The sequence below is a fragment of the Argopecten irradians genome, unplaced genomic scaffold (assembly GCF_041381155.1).
Source record: "Argopecten irradians isolate NY unplaced genomic scaffold, Ai_NY scaffold_0468, whole genome shotgun sequence".
NCBI classification, from domain to species: Eukaryota; Metazoa; Mollusca; class Bivalvia; order Pectinida; family Pectinidae; genus Argopecten; species Argopecten irradians.
The window spans coordinates 16791-31425 of NW_027187935.1; the positions used below are offsets into that span (position 1 = coordinate 16791).

General features: G+C 36.9%; 1 long non-coding RNA gene across 1 annotated transcript; it reads left to right on the top strand.

Annotated features, from left to right (window-relative positions):
- Positions 1–566: 566 nt before the first annotated feature.
- On the top strand, positions 567–1577 carry LOC138312786 (uncharacterized). Its single transcript, XR_011207049.1, has 2 exons — positions 567–841; positions 1184–1577. It is a non-coding gene; the product is annotated as an uncharacterized lncRNA (long non-coding RNA).
- Positions 1578–14635: the final 13058 nt, after the last annotated feature.

Genomic DNA, 14635 nt, shown 5'->3' on the forward strand with positions numbered 1-14635 from the left:
TCCTATATCAAATATACATTACAATTGCTATTCAATGTTAAAATTGTCAAGATTTGTCTTAAAATTGAAATACGTGTATGCCATGCATTGAAAGCATTTTGTGTAATAGCATATGTTCAATAGCTACACAAATACCTTAACATTAGACTTCTTTTTTTTTTTTTTTTACATCTTTGATATAGTTATGAATGTTGAAAACACTGAAGAAAACAGCAAAACTCATATTTTAACATAAAAACTCTGTTATTAATAGTAATTGTTATTTCAAGAAATAAACATAAAAGTCAAATAAAAAAATACCGTGAAAATATTCGCTCGCTCCAATTTTTTCTGCTTTCAAAATATTTTTAGAATTAAAAAAATTTCACTCGCTCGCTCCTATTTTAAAATCCCAAAATCCGAAGAACAAGAAATCAAATTGGAATGGCCTAATGATAATACTAGAAAGCATGGTTATTGAGTCCATGTCAGTGCAAACTGTAAATATATATCAATACAAGTGCCAATTATGCTTTATTTTATTTGATATTTGTGTAAGAGCTTCATACTTACGAAGTCATACTATCTATATAACCTGTTTGAGATATTTAAGTCTTTTCATTAATTTGCTTACTGGTATTAAGCAGGTTAAGATGCATGTGAAGTGAGGTTTCACCACATTTTATCTATCTTAATGTCACTGAAAGATAACTTGTCTCTATTTGTTTATAGCATAGTAAATAATGGTATATTTTTTTTCTCCCAGACACACATCTTCAGTACGTTTGATGAGTGATGTGAGGCATTGCCTTGGGGCTATGCTGATGATTCTACAGATTTGAGGCTCTGTCCGCCTGCCTTGGTTAGTGTGTATTGAATGTAAATCTGAGTTTAATGTTTTGATATTGTTTGCTAAAATTTACTCAAAATTATACACCAATTAAGGGAGTTATGATGCAAAAAATTGAAGTACCAATAAAACCTTATGGAGATCCATTTAAAAGTTGTGTAAAAATATTATTAAATTATTTTTGCCTATATACATATATTTTCATTGAATTAATACACTGTAGTTGAATTTTCTCATGTAACCGCATGTTTATATATATTTTGTAGGGTATTGAAAACTCTATTTTGCATTGTGATTTCGTACTTGATATACAGTTTATTTGGTCATGACAATTTTTTTTCTTTTTATCTACAGAGATGCAACTTTGATCTTTTGCTCCTGGATGAGACTTTTGACATTCGGAAGAGATACACTGTAATAGACCACCACATGTACCTCTTTCATCTTCGAAGGGATCATCCAGAACAGTATTTTGAAAAAGTTGAAAGCTTCATCCCAAGGCAGCCATGCGAGAAATGGATATTTAATGGTAAAAGTTTTATAATAGCTGACAATCAATATCAAGCAAAACCTGATTCTTCTACCCAGCCAGATCATTCAGTTGTAAAAGATGTTTACTGTGTTCGTCAGCCTGACAATACTGATGATATACAAATAATTACAAGAGCAGAAATAATGAGTACCAGTAATACTGTTCATTATTGTATTCATGGTGTAAAAAACAATAAAAACTAGGCATCCTCTGAAACGTAAGGTGATAGAAAGTAGCAGCTTAGATTGCCCATGGAAGCACACTTTAATTATGAAATGAAGAGACGTAAGGTACGATAACAACTGTTATCGTTCCTTCGGAACGAAATGTTAACACGACAACTTTTAGCTATCAACCCGCTTATAACCGCGATTTGAGTAATAAGGAAATCCAACGATATATTTTGCTGAAATTTTGAATGTAAGCTAATCACGGCGTGATCTATCGATTGATATAATCACCTTAGCTGTGAAAATTCAAAACGACGAGATATTTTGGTGTAAAACCCCCAAAATCGGCATTTTGACCACTGATTTCTGTTTAATCTATCCTAGTAAATAAATTAATAAAGCTGAGAAGCTAGAACTCTACATATAAAAAGTCCTTGTAATTCTGAACAAAACGGTAGTTCTTACTTTTGGAAATGTTATATACAACGGCCACAATACAGCCATGAATAAAGGTGGTATTTCGCAGGTTCTCGGTAAATTTCCACAACAGACGAGATATTTCGGGGTCCCAGGCGCCTTCCTTCTGAGCTATTCTGAACGATTGGACCGGCAAATATACCATTTAAAAATGAGTGATATTTTTGAAATTTTCTGTAGAAGTGACTAAACATTATAAAAATGAGTAAATAATGTATGCACTAATCATCACATTTATGTTACAAAATGCGCCCAACAATTGCAACAGTGAAATGAATGTATTTGTACTGTCTCGAACGCACAAAATCATGGCGCAGACTATCGCGCCCCCTATAAGGAATGTGTAGTGTTTGTATCCGGTTGAGTAAAAACGTTGAAGCCGCCTTGATGTTCAAGTTAAATCCGGCATTATCAGGTAAGTAATTGTTCATTTTACTTGTTATAGACATCAATATCATTATCGGTGGATATTAGTATTATCAGATATATTTGATTGTTTTTGTAGGCCTGCAAATATAAACATAAGGTACTGTTTACAGTCTGTTTATGATCATCGCGAGTGACTGTCTGACAACAGAACCATGCATGTGTTCTAAATCATGGCTTAACAGCACGTAAACTGACAACTGTACCGACTTTGAGGCAGATGCCGTTTGAATATATGTATCTCCTAATATACTGTTTGAGCATATGATTAAATTGCTAGTAGTTAAACCATAAAGTCATGCACATATCGTTTCGGTAGTGCGTAGGCTCACATGTAATGTACGTAATGTTAGCTTCGTTACATGTCATTTCGGTACATGCGGAAGTCTTTTCGGTATCATAAAGTGAACAGGGCGAAATGACTTTCAGAAGGTACCGAAACGTCTTTGAGTAATCTGAATATTCGACAACTAAAGAAAACAAACCAGAAAATAAAAAAAAAAAAATGGTAACAATGTTAGGTTGACAATGGATATGATCAACATTATTACATGTAGATATGGACATTTGTATGCACTGCAGTTTTACATGACACATAATAATTGCTTAGGCTTAAGTTACTGTACAGACTGGGTGGGTGAGGGCAATAATATTAATGAAAATTCATTTCACAATTTTGCTGTGTTGTGTATAGTGATAGACAACTACTGCGTAATAATTAGGATGCCGACAGGAATCATCAGATTGACCCGTGTTGTGAAAATTAGCATACATGTATAATATCACTCTGACCCATTTAAAATTAGCAATGTCATATTCGGTCATGTCATAAATGTTGTAAGACGAACGTTATTGTGGCGTCGTAGATATTAATGACGTCTGTGATGTTGTATGATTATCTCGGTTGACACGTCGAATCCAAGCCTGATTCGCCACTCTTGCATAAAACAGAATTGAACCTAAACAAAGTAATCCCAATTTTGACCCAGAGCTTAAGCCCTGGCTATTCTCTCAAGGATTCAATAGATCTAGAATTAAATAAACAATGTCAAGAAAATTTGTAAGATTTTTAGGTCATCTGACCGAAGGTCAGGATGACCTATTGTCATCGTGTTTCGTCCGTCGTCGTGCGCCGTCCGCCGTCCGCCGTGCGCCGTCCGCCGTGCGCCGTGCGCCGTGCGTCGTGCGTAAGACTATTTATACAAAAGCCTACTCCTCCTTAACCCTTGAGCGGATTACATCCATATTTGGTGTGAAACATCATTGGGGAAGGACAATCATATTTTATATAAATGAGCCTGGTCCGACCCCTTGGGGCTGAGGGGTGGGGCCCCAAAAGGGCAAATTTTCTTAATTTTAGCTTTAAAATCCTACTCCTCCTTCATCCTTGGATGGATTTCATCCATATTTGGTGTGAAACATCATTGGGGATGGACAATCATATTTTATATAAATGAGCCTTGTCCGACCCCTAGGGGCTGAGGGGTGGGGCCCAAAAAAGGGCAAATTTTCTTAATTTAAGCTTTAAAATCCGACTTCTCTTTCATCCTTGGATGGATTTCATCCATATTTGGTGTGAAACATCATTGGGGAAGGACATTCATATTTTATATAAATGAGCCTGGTCCGACCCCTAGGGGCTGAGGGATGGGGCCCAAAAAAGGGCAAATTTTCTTAATTTTAGCTTTAAAATCCTACTCCTCCTTCATCCTTGGATGGATTTCATCCATATTTGGTGTGAAACATCATTGGGGAAGGACAATCATATTTTATATAAATGAGCCTGGTCTAACCCCTAGGGGCAGAGGGGCGGGGCCCCAAAAGGGCAAATTTTCTGAATTTTAGCTTTAAAATCCTACTCCTCCTTCATCCTTGGATGGATTTCATCCATATTTGGTGTGAAACATCATTGGGGAAGGACAATCATATTTTATATAAATGAGCCTGGTCCGACCCCTAGGGGCTGAGGGATGGGGCCCCAAAAGGGCAAATTTTCTTAATTTAAGCTTTAAAATCCTACTCCTCCTTCATCCTTGGATGGATTTCATCCATATTTGGTGTGAAACATCATTGGGGATGGACAATCATATTTTATATAAATGAGCCTTGTCCGACCCCTAGGGGCTGAGGGATGGGGCCCCAAAAGGGCAAATTTTCTTAATTTTAGCTTTAAAATCCTACTCCTCTTTCATCCTTGAATGGATTTCATCTATATTTGGTGTAAAATATCATTGGGGAAGGACAATCATATTTTATATAAATGAGCCTGGTCCGATCCCTAGGGGCTGAGGGGTGGGGCCCCGAAAGGACAAATTTTCTTAACTTTAGCTTTAAAATCCTACTTCTCCTTCATCCTTGGATGGATTTCATCCATATTTGGTGTGAAACATCGTTGGGGAAGAAGGACAATCATATTTTATATAAATGAGCCTGGTCCGACCCCTAGGGGCAGAGGGGCGGGGCTCCAAAAGAGGAAATTTTCTTAATTTAAGCTTTAAAATCCTACTCCTCATTCATCCTTGAATGGATTTCATCCATATTTGATGTGAAACATCATTGGGGAAGGACAATCATATATTATATAAATGAGCCTGGTCCGACCCCTAGGGGCAGAGGGGCGGGGCTCCAAAAGGGGAAATTTTCTTAATTTAAGCTTTAAAATCCTACTCCTCCTTCATCCTTGGATGGATTTCATCCATATTTGGTGTGAAACATCATTTGGGAAGGACAATCATATTTTATATAAATGAAATAGATCCGACCACTATGGGCAGAGGGGCGGGGCCCCAAAAGGGCAAATTTTCTTAATTTAAGCTTTAAAATCCTACTCCTCTTTCATCCTTGGATGGATTTCATCCATATTTGGTGTGAAACATCATTGGGGAAGGACATTCATATTTTATATAAATGAGCCTGGTCCGACCCCTAGGGGCTGAGGGATTGGGCCCAAAAAAGGGCAAATTTTCTTAATTTTAGCTTTAAAATCCTACTCCTCCTTCATCCTTGAATGGATTCCATCTATATTTGGTGTAAAATATCATTGGGAAGGACAATCATATTTTATATAAATGAGCCTGGTCCGAACCCTAGGGGCTGAGGGGTGAGGCCCCGAAAGGGCAAATTTTCTTAATTTTAGCTTTAAAATCCTACTTCTCCTTCATCCTTGGATGGATTTCATCCATATTTGGTGTGAAACATCGTTGGGGAAGAAGGACAATCATATTTTATATAAATGAGCCTGGTCCGACCCCTAGGGCAGAGGGGTGGGGCTCCAAAAGGGGAAATTTTCTTAATTTAAGCTTTAAAATCCTACTCCTCCTTCATCCTTGAATGGATTTCATCCATATTTGGTGTGAAACATCATTGGGGAAGGACAATCATATTTTATATAAATGAAATAGATCCGATCACTATGGGCAGAGGGGCGGGGCTCCAAAAGGTCAAATTTTCTTAATTTAAGCTAAATCCTACTCCTCCTTCATCCTTGGATGGATTTCATCCATATTTAGTGTAAAACATCATTGGGGAAGGACAATCATATTTTATATAAATGAGCCTGGTCCGACCCCTAGGGACAGAGGGACGGGGCCTAAAAAGGGAAATTTTCTTAATTGAAGCTTAAAAATCCTACTAGTCCTTCATCCTTGGATGGATTTCATCTATATTTGGTGTAAAATATCATTGGGGAAGGACAATCATATTTTCTATAAATGAGCCTGGTCCGATCCCTAGGGGCTGAGGGTGGGGCCCCGAAAGGACAAATTTTCTTAACTTTAGCTTTAAAATCCTACTTCTCCTTCATCCTTGGATGGATTTCATCCATATTTGGTGTGAAACATCGTTGGGGAAGAAGGACAATCATATTTTATATAAATGAGCCTGGTCCGACCCCTAGGGGCAGAGGGGCGGGGCTCCAAAAGAGGAAATTTTCTTAATTTAAGCTTTAAAATCCTACTCCTCATTCATCCTTGAATGGATTTCATCCATATTTGGTGTGAAACATCATTGGGGAAGGACAATCATATATTATATAAATGAGCCTGGTCCGACCCCTAGGGGCAGAGGGGCGGGGCTCCAAAAGGGGAAATTTTCTTAATTTAAGCTTTAAAATCCTACTCCTCCTTCATCCTTGGATGGATTTCATCCATATTTGGTGTGAAACATCATTGGGGAAGGACAATCATATTTTATATAAATGAAATAGATCCGACCACTATGGGCAGAGGGGCGGGGCCCCAAAAGGGCAAATTTTCTTAATTTAAGCTTTAAAATCCTACTCCTCTTTCATCCTTGGATGGATTTCATCCATATTTGGTGTGAAACATCATTGGGGAAGGACATTCATATTTTATATAAATGAGCCTGGTCCGACCCCTAGGGGCTGAGGGATTGGGCCCAAAAAAGGGCAAATTTTCTTAATTTTAGCTTTAAAATCCTACTCCTCCTTCATCCTTGAATGGATTCCATCTATATTTGGTGTAAAATATCATTGGGGAAGGACAATCATATTTTATATAAATGAGCCTGGTCCGATCCCTAGGGGCTGAGGGGTGGGGCCCCGAAAGGACAAATTTTCTTAACTTTAGCTTTAAAATCCTACTTCTCCTTCATCCTTGGATGGATTTCATCCATATTTGGTGTGAAACATCGTTGGGGAAGAAGGACAATCATATTTTATATAAATGAGCCTGGTCCGACCCCTAGGGGCAGAGGGGCGGGGCTCCAAAAGAGGAAATTTTCTAATTTAAGCTTTAAAATCCTACTCCTCATTCATCCTTGAATGGATTTCATCCATATTTGGTATGAAACATCATTTGGGAAGGACAATCATATATTATATAAATGAGCCTGGTCCGACCCCTAGGGGCAGAGGGGCGGGGCTCCAAAAGGGGAAATTTTCTTTAATTTAAGCTTTAAAATCCTACTCCTCCTTCATCCTTGAATGGATTTCATCCATATTTGGTGTGAAACATCATTGGGGAAGGACAATCATATTTTATATAAATGAAATAGATCCGACCACTATGGGCAGAGGGGCGGGGCTCCAAAAGGGCAAATTTTCTTAATTTAAGCTTTAAAATCCTACTCCTCTTTCATCCTTGGATGGATTTCATCCATATTTGGTGTGAAACATCATTGGGGAAGGACATTCATATTTTATATAAATGAGCCTGGTCCGACCCCTAGGGGCTGAGGGATTGGGCCCAAAAAAGGGCAAATTTTCTTAATTTTAGCTTTAAAATCCTACTCCTCCTTCATCCTTGGATGGATTTCATCCATATTTGGTGTAAAATATCATTGGGGAAGGACAATCATATTTTATATAAATGAGCCTGGTCCGAACCCTAGGGGCTGAGGGGTGGGGCCCCGAAAGGGCAAATTTTCTTAATTTTAGCTTTAAAATCCTACTTCTCCTTCATCCTTGGATGGATTTCATCCATATTTGGTGTGAAACATCGTTGGGGAAGAAGGACAATCATATTTTATATAAATGAGCCTGGTCCGACCCCTAGGGGCAGAGGGGTGGGGCTCCAAAAGGGGAAATTTTCTTAATTTAAGCTTTAAAATCCTACTCCTCCTTCATCCTTGAATGGATTTCATCCATATTTGGTGTGAAACATCATTGGGGAAGGACAATCATATTTTATATAAATGAAATAGATCCGATCACTATGGGCAGAGGGGCGGGGCTCCAAAAGGTCAAATTTTCTTAATTTAAGCTAGATCCTACTCCTCCTTCATCCTTGGATGGATTTCATCCATATTTAGTGTAAAACATCATTGGGGAAGGACAATCATATTTTATATAAATGAGCCTGGTCCGACCCCTAGGGACAGAGGGATGGGGCCTAAAAAGGGGAAATTTTCTTAATTGAAGCTTAAAAATCCTACTAGTCCTTCATCCTTGGATGGATTTCATCCATATTTGGTGTGAAACATCATTGGGGAAGGACAATCGCATTTTATATATATGAGTCTGGTCCGACCCCTAGGGCCTGAGGTGTGGGGCCCCAAAAGGGCAAATTTTCTTAATGTTAGCTGGCCCACTTCCTGTTTTCAGATTTTGGTCTCCAATCTCAATGAAAATTGGTCTATAGGGGTTTAAATTAATGCCGAACAACATGCAAACATTTTCATTAAGTCTTTGGTTTTTCCAAGATGGCCGCTGGCCCACTTCCTGTTTTCAGGTTTCAGTCTCCAATCTCAAGGAAAATTGGTCTATAGGGGTTTTAATTGATTCTGAAGGGGAACTTTAGGTGAGGACAATCATATTTTATAAAGGACCTAAGACCCATGGGGATAGTATGGCGGATGTCCAAAATGGAAGCTTTGCTGAAATTTGGCTTTAAAATCCGTAAATGGGTTACAACCATATGTGGATGAAGGGCTACCAAGTTTGTTCAACGAATGACATTTACCTATTTCAGAAACTTACATATTCAACTAAGGAGTTCCTTGTATTGTTTATATTAATTGTTAACCAATACTTTATACTGTGACTTTGTTGTTTTGTGCAATGAGTCAGATGACCGTTAAGGCCCATGGGCCTCTTGTTCCTTATAAAGGAAGTTGTTGATATCTTCTTGGTGCCCCTGGACTCTGATCTGGTGGTCATTTATTGAGGTCAAGGTGCACTTTAAACTAAGCACATCCTGCAGGGGCGGGGGAAACATGTCTTTTTTCCCCCCCCCCCCCCCCCATTTTTCGCGGAGTGAACTGTTCTAAAAATTCACATTTGAAAGAAAAAAGGGTCCTCCTACACATTTTTGAACTTTTTAGAAAATATTTCGCTGCACGTTTCCTAAAACATTCAAGCATGTAATGTTCAAACCTTTAATAATGAAAATTCAATACACACGAACTAGACTAAAAATATCCATCAAGGAATTATACTATTACAAAAAATGCTTGTTAAAAGATTTATTTGTTTATATGTCTTAGCGAGACAATCAGTTGATTATTATTTTGAGTTACACAACAATGTGCCGATGGTGTGAATCCGGTATATTCAAATCCCTCGGACCCCCAATAAATATGTAATGATACATGAAAAAAGTAAATAAGTAAATCAAGTATCTCCTGTGGGTGCGGGGGCGGGGGGGGGGTGTGTGTTATGAAATTATGAAATATTGAGGACCTTTGCCCCCCCCCCCCCCCCACGTTTCATCTTCCTACGCCACTGTCCTGTCAGAATCACTGAAGTTTTGACTATGTTTTGATTAATACTAGTTATGTGATAAATAGAATCTTACACTCATGGCTACATCATTTGAAATTTATTAAACTGAAATTTATAAAATTTGAAATACCACGAGCCTTTAAGGATATTTTGACATTTTATTTCCAAAATACCAAGTTTTCTGGGGTTTTTTAAAATATCATACAGTATCTAGGTAAAAGGAGACCTAGTTATAACACTCACTATACAGTAGTGAATGTCAAACTTGTAACAGCCTCATCAGCTTGAGAAAGGTTTTCAAAATGTTTCTAAATCAAAAAAACAATTTAAAAAAAAAAAGGTATAGACTTTTAAATATATGATTTGCTTGCTGTTGACATTTTTTTCATCTGTGATGAATAACACTTGGAAACGGTAACTATTTTAAATACTAGTACCTATATATATATATAAATTAAATATGATTAATAAAACAAAAGACTGAAGTATGAAAGATGTACCAATTAAGTAATTCATTTCTGCATATGAATAAAAGCTACAAATAGATCCTTTAATGTGATGATTTATTTAACTGATTTTCATATCATTCAGCAGTATCAAGGATTTAAAATAATTTAATTACCTGGTACCATATGTGTTCCAATTAGGATGTACAATTCGGATGTAGAATAGAGTTCTCTTTTTTTATTAGTTTAACGTCCTATTAACAGCCATGCAGGGTTATTTAAGGACGTGCCAGGTTTGATGGTGGAGGAAAGCCGGAAAACTCGGAGAAAAATCACAGACCAGCTGTCAGTACCTGGCAAATTCTCCACATAGGATTCGAACTTGTGACCCAGAGGTGGACGGCTTGTGGTAATATGTTGGGACAACTTTACCACTTGGTCACCGTGGCCCCACGAATAGAGTTCTCATAAAAGGTCTCATAAATGTTATGATAATTAGAAAGATTGGCACCTAATATAACTCATTACCCTAATTGCCCAACATGAAATTTGAATTAGCATTATACATTTCCAAGGCATTTCTTGATTAAAGCACTATATTGTTAAATATCTTATGCAAGTACATGTATGATCAGATGCATGTATACCATCAAACAACTGACTTACTTGTAAAAGGGTACGTGGGTTTTAAATTAAAAACTTAATATTCTTTAAATGTTCATATTAACAGTTTTCATTGGGATTAGATAAAGGGAGGTAATTGGCTTATTATTTTTTAAGGTATATTTTCTAGCAAAATGCTCAATATCACTAAAAGAATTGCAAAAACAGAGAAATGTAGGTTTTGTTATGGATTGAGTATTCGGTCAGACCAATATTGTCTATATTTTGACATTTTTTTTATCTACATGTGGAAAAACAGTTTCTTATTGATAAAATGGGGGTAGCAGAGACTTTTACATGATTATTCGTGATGCACATGTATAATTACATGATATTTTTCAAATTTTTGATGCCGTGTCATTATGAAACGATATAATCCATATTAAATGAATCCTGGTTATTTTATATTTTTTATAATTTTTTTTATTTTTCAAGACATTTTATAGTACATAACATAATACAGGCATATACACATTCACTCAGACATACCATATACAATATACATGTATGTATAGTAATTGCAATCATATGAAGTACATACATACATTTATACATCTATTAGATAGATTTATACATTTTCTGGTTATTTTAACTTGATTATAGCAGTAGTTTTATTTTGTTGTTTTTTTCTCTGTAAAAAACTGTTTAACATTTCTTGCTCTCTAAAATGTATGTATTTGTAAGAGATTGAGTGCCAGCCAGGCGATATTGTCTATCATTTCCATTTTTTTACTTTTTTTTTTCGATAAAATGGGGGTAGCTAGCAGAGACTTTTGCATGATTATTCATGAAAATGCATATTCCAGGCAGCAATAGCAATTATGATGAACTCCTTGCTTAATTGTATGTCATTGGGACAATTATAAAATGCCACATTCAAGTTTTAAGTCTCCCTTTATTTAAGAAAATAGCAGAGCAATAGCCTAATCCTTCTCCATATGCCCGGGGTTACTATCACTCAGGGGTTGGTTTGAAGTTGGGTGTTACTTTCTCTGTAATCTTGAAAGGAAGTCTATGCAGGACTCAGTTTTGAGGTCACCTGAGATGAAGTCTCCAGTGACCTAATCTAATTTTGCAGAGACCTTTCAAGGCCAAAAGTCAATCAAAATTGTGAATTATATGGTCCCCTAGGAACCTGAGGGTTGGGGCCAAAAGGGGTCAATTAGGCTAAAACTTCAACAATCTTCTTCTAAAATTCAAGAAATAGTGGAATCAAATACTCTTCATATATGGAATCACGTGGGGAGGGGGTCAAGTTTACTATAGTTTATTTAGGTAAAACACATTTTTGAGCATTATTTGGTCATTTGTAATAGAAAATGAATCAAAATTATCAGTATGAAATGGTCAATGAATCATATTAACATATTTCCCATAACTGACCCTCAGGGGCCTGAGGGGTGGGGCTTAACTGGGTCAAATAGGATAGGCTTAAACTTCAAAAACCTTCATCTAAAATTGTGGAAATGGTAGAATCAAATACTCTTCATAGATGGAAAGGTCTTAAGGTCCTTTACAATAATTATGAATTATATATGAACCTTGGGGTCTCATGTTTTCCCCTCGGGAGGGGTCAAGTTTACTATCGTTTTTATAGGGAAAACACATTTTTGAACATTATTTGGTCATTTGTAATTAAGGATTAAAGTCTCTTTCTGGTGGTTCTATCGAAGGATAAAGTTGAGTAGGGTATCGATATTTGGAATGGACCGCGAAGCGGTCCCATGAAACAAATATCGATACCCTACTCAACTTTATCCTTCGATAGAACCACCAGAAAGAGACTTTAATCCTTTTATTTACAGTCTTAACTATTATTTTCATAGCTCAAAATTTACCCTTAATAGTGTTTGTGGCATTTATAAGACTAAAATTGAATTATATCGTTTGGTTCCGACAGGCATTTGGAACAGCCACTCGAAGTGGCGAAAATTCCCGCCAATTTATCAATGAACATACAAATAAAATGAGTTCCGTCTGATGAAGCATATATCTGGGGTTTTCCCGGTATGGAACTATAAATCGTTTTATTTACCTGTTGTTAAAAACACCATGATGCAAAGCAGTTTGGTTTTAATCGTATGATTACACACGCTTACACAATTCATAACGTGGCAGGATATTTAACGTAGTTGTGACGCGGCGTCCGATTCAAACCGCCTGTGTCAAGGAAGTGTGACAAACATAGAGTTTCTTCAATTTTGTGATCACTTGAGTTCTACTTAATCAGTTCACGTTTGAAATTTCTTGAAAATACGGATGTTTACATAGTTCCATGTCATTATTTCCGGATTTTGGAGATTCAAATGTATCGGGACGTCGTTTCGAGGAACATGTACAAACACAGGTAGGCCCACTACTGTAAACGTTTACCGCTCTCAAAATGTTAGCTTATATTTATATTGTTGTTTCAAACACTTCAATAAATATTAGAGATATCTATTACAAGTATTGTAAAGCTACAATTGTAGGATTCCATTTCATTGATATTTCGAAACACCCAAACGTACATTGTAAGGCCTACTCTCGCCGATTCACAGTAGATAACGCACAGGACTTGTCTGTCCCCCGAGATGAACAAAAATGCATTGTCGTGCTAGGTCGTTTTGGTTAAACTTATCCAACTCAAAGACTGATGATGTCCTTACATATCTTATCCATTCGCGTACAACCAAAGATGTTAAAAATACAAATAGGATGTAGATCTAGGCTACATGTTGTAGCGAACAACACAGACTCACCGACACACAACATGTAAACATTGCGACGTCATCGGAATGTGCAAAACTGTACATTGTACAACATTGTTTATTTATCATAGCACGGAAGCATTGCTCAAAGAGGTACGGTAGTAACATAAACAATGTAACTTTTCTACATTTGTATTTACACACGTACATGTATATTTGTTCAAACCTATTTTGATACATGTAAGCTTACATGTTCATCGAACGTACGTTCGGTACTGAAAAAACACCAAAAGTTTCTGATTTGGGCCACCATAAATTCATCCGTGCGGCTCCAAATTGCGCGTGACATACTCAATCTATCGAGAAATAAAGTTGAGTAGCCTTTGGTTGAAATCAACGGGGTTTATACTATCAATTCACCACTGACTGTAAATATTAGAAAATGAGTCAAATGTTGTCAGAATTATCAGTATGATATGGCCATTGAATCCTATTAACAAATTTTCCATGACTGACCCCCAGGGGCCTGAGGAGTGGGTCCAAAAGGGGTTTCTTTTAATTCATAAATGCTTTTTAAAGATTTGAACCAACTTTGCAATGTTCTTTCTGTATCAGCACTCAGGTGACCATCAAGGCCTCTTGGGCCTCTTGTTTTCATCTGAACTGCATCCAATTTTACTAAGAGATATTAGTCCATGAGTGGATATTACGTCAGTGATAGTAACCCCTGGAGTATTGAGGATGTAGCCAAAAATGATTTCTGCAAGCCTGTGATTGGTCAGTTTGTTTCTTCTGAAGTGGCTCCAAGTTACTATGAGATATTCCAAGAGTGGATATTACGTCAGTGATAGTTACCCATGGAGTATTGAGGATGTAGCTTAAAAGGATTTTTTCATTTTTTAATTACATTCCTTTATTGGTGTTTTTATAGACAATCAATTAAATTGTATCTTTCAGGTTAACTGCCAGTATATATTATACAATGAACTACCAAGGTTGTTTAAATAAATAACCTTGACCTAAAAAATCCTAAAATGATTTCAAGCTCTGGTATATTTTTAGGACATCTGACCCGAAGGGTCAGGAAGATCTATTGTCATCATGCATCGTCCGTCATCGTGCTCCGTCCGCAGTCTGCAGTGCGAAACTTTTTCATTAAAACTAAAGGACCTGGGTACTGATATTTGGCCTGTAGCATGCTGGGATGAAGGGCTACCAAGTT